The following is a 3305-nucleotide window of genomic DNA, read 5'->3' as shown; positions in this document are numbered from 1 at the left end:
AAAAAAAAAAAAAACACAGATTCAGTATTCCTCAAAATGAATAAAAAACTCAGAATATGACTCAACCCTGCAATAATTAAATGTTAAACAACACAAATATCCTTTATGTATTTAATCCCATTCTATAAACCAATGTCTTTGCTTCTGACCTTCCAACTCTCTACGCACACCGTGGCAATATAATCGGCATTGGCTAGTACATTTTTTTGTTTACTCGCCAGACTGATATACAGTGGGTACGGAAAGTATTCAGACCCCCTTAAATTTTTCACTCTTTGTTATATTGCAGCCATTTGCTAAAATCATTTCAGTTAATTTTTTTTCCTCATTAATGTACACACAGCACCCCATATTGACAGAAAAACACAGAATTGTTGACATCTTTGCAGATTTATTAAAAAAGAAAAACTGAAAAATGCTCAGTATTTAGTAGAAGCACCCTTTTGATCTAATACAGCCATGAGTCTTTTTGGGAAAGATCCAACAAGTTTTTCACACCTGGATTTGGGAATCCTCTGCCATTCCTCCTTGCAGATCCTCTCCAGTTCTATCAGGTTGGATGGTAAACGTTGGTGGACAGCCATTTTTAGGTCTCTCCAGAGATGCTCAACTGGGTTTAAGTCAGGGCTCTGGCTGGGCCATTCAAGAACCTTTTTCACACACACACACACACACACACACACACACACACACACACACAAACACGTTTACTTAGCTATCTAAATGGGGACATTACATAGTCTCTTCTGCTCACCAAGTCTGCAGTTATTTGATGAAAAATGCAATAAAAACAGTAATATTGTGAAATATTAGTACAGTAACTGTTTTCTATTGTAATTTGTTTTAAAATGTCATTTATTCCTGTGATGATCAAAGCTGAATTTCCAGCATCATTACTCTTCAGAGTCACATGATCCTTCAGAAATCATAATAATAATAATATGCTGATTTGCTGCTTAAGAAACATTTCTTACTGTTATCAATGTTAAAAACGGTCGATTCATATTTGCTGCTACATATTTTTGTGATGCTTTTTTTTTTTTTTTCAGGAATCTCTGATGAATAGAAAGTTCAAAAGAACAGCGTTTATTTGAAATGTACTTTTTTGTCATATTATTTAAGTCTTTAATGTCAATTAAAAATGAAATAAAAATATCAATTTCTTTAAAAAAAAAAAAAAATCATAATGACTCCAAACCTTTGAACGGTGTAGAATATAATATGTTTATTAATGTATAAAATGTAATCATTTTTGAATTGTTCTTAACTGTTAATTATATTTTATTTAAATCTCTTTTGCACAAAGTATTGGTCTGGTTTATTGCATTTTCTGTAATCAACACAATATGTTGACTATAGAAAATGTCAATCCATCAAAATTATATTAAAAAAAAAACTAATAATAAAAATAATAGTAAAAACATGTTTATTTAAATCGGGTTTTTTTTTTCAACAAACAATAATATGTGACCCTGGAGCACAAAAGCAGTCTTAAGTCTCTGGGGTACCAGAAAACCAGTCTTAAGTCGCTGGGGTATATTTGTAGCAATAGCCAACAATACATTGTATGGGTCAAAATGATAGATTTTTCTTTTATGCCAAAAATCATTAGGATATTAAGTAAAGATCATGTTCCATGAAGATATTTTGTAAATTTCCTACTGTAAATATATTAAAACTTAATTTTGGATTAGTAATATGCATTGCTAAGAACTTCATTTGTACAAATTTAAAGCAGATTTTCTCAGTATTTTGATTATTTTGTTGTATCTCGTCGAAATATTGTCCTGTCCTAACAAACTGTACATCAATGGAAAGCTTATTTATTCAGCTTTCAGATGATGTATAAATCTCAATTTCAAAAAATGTACCCGTATGACTGGTTTTGTGGTCCAGGGTCACATACAGGTATATTTACCAAAAACATGTTTTTGAAAAAAAATATCAGTATAATTGTATAAGCCAGTTCACACCGCACAGACACGCGCCAACAAAAAAAAAAGTTGGCCGTTGGATTTAGAATTTTATGAAAAATAACTGTCATGTTCACACAGACACCAACAAGCGCTGACTGAACATGTTCAAACAAACCCCGACCAACAGCAGCAGACGCCGACAGGAGTAACACACTGATCCAACAAACATGTTTGTTTGTGTGGTGTGAACCGATTCAATTTATTCAAATCATGTTTTCAATAAACAGCAATAAATGCATTCAAATAATTTGTTTTTAATAAGTTTAGACAGTGTTTGGGAAGGTTACTTTGGAAATGTAATGGGTTACAGATTACAGGTTACCCTATTTAAAATGTAACCATTTCAATTTCTTTATTAAAGTAATGTAACTGATTACATTTGATTTACTTCTTGATTACTTTTCTAAATTCCTAGTGAATGTTTTCAACTGTTAATCATTTCGAAACATTTAAAGCAGGCAGGGTTATCCTTACAGTAGCACTAAACACTGATTACTGTCAGACTTTCAAAATCCTTCATCACTTGAATTAAGATAATAATTATTTAATTTTAAAGCACAGCCACCAAAAAAATCTGACTTTAGCACTACTTTTTACTTTGAGATCGTTCTGAGGTTAATTACAGATTTAAAATCATAAGATATAGTTTAATAGCTGTGATACTGTTTTTTTAAATCAAATCTTTGCTTATTTATGACTGGAAACACTGGCGTCTAACAATGCTTTGGAAAAAAAACAGATAATCTTTAAAAAATAAAGCATATACATAAATACAAATAGGAAATGATAAACTCCTGAAACATTGGTGTCTCATATTTTAGAGCAGTCAATGCAATTTGGGAAAGAAATCGTGTGAAAATATTCCGATGTAACCTCCTTTGTAATCGTTAACGTTTTCATTTTCCAAGTAACTGTAATTTAATTACACATTTTTACTCTAAATACACATATTTATTTTGTAATTAAATAACGTAATTCCGTTACATGTAACTAGTTACTCCCCAACACTGAGTATATAATATATAATTTAAACACATTTTCATCAGTTCCATTCAGATAAAATAAAATAGCAGAAGATCTTAACGTTAAATGCCAAACTTAACACAAGATGAAGGTGCTAGCTAACATGGCATTAATAATTATCATTTTATTAATAATTAATTTTATTATAAATAAACATTAATAATTACTCAACATTAACTTGAAATATTGAGTTAAAACCATAGACTGTATAAAAGCATGGACGTAGTGTCCGTGACGTCACCCGTAGTAGAGACCTGCGCGGGACGGATTTTTCAGTCCCGCTCCCGCCCGTTCCCGCAAGATTCT

At 31.2% G+C, this 3305-nt stretch overlaps 1 protein-coding gene across 1 annotated transcript in view; it reads left to right on the top strand.

Annotated features, from left to right (window-relative positions):
- The window catches only part of LOC107742627 (AFG3-like protein 1), a 12371-nt gene that overhangs the window by 1706 nt on the left and 7360 nt on the right, over nucleotides 1-3305 (top strand). The window lies entirely within an intron of this gene.

This window comes from Sinocyclocheilus rhinocerous, unplaced genomic scaffold (assembly GCF_001515625.1).
Source record: "Sinocyclocheilus rhinocerous isolate Xijiao unplaced genomic scaffold, SAMN03320098_v1.1 scaffold1398, whole genome shotgun sequence".
Taxonomy (NCBI): domain Eukaryota; kingdom Metazoa; phylum Chordata; class Actinopteri; order Cypriniformes; family Cyprinidae; genus Sinocyclocheilus; species Sinocyclocheilus rhinocerous.
This window is presented reverse-complemented; position numbering and strand designations above follow the sequence as displayed.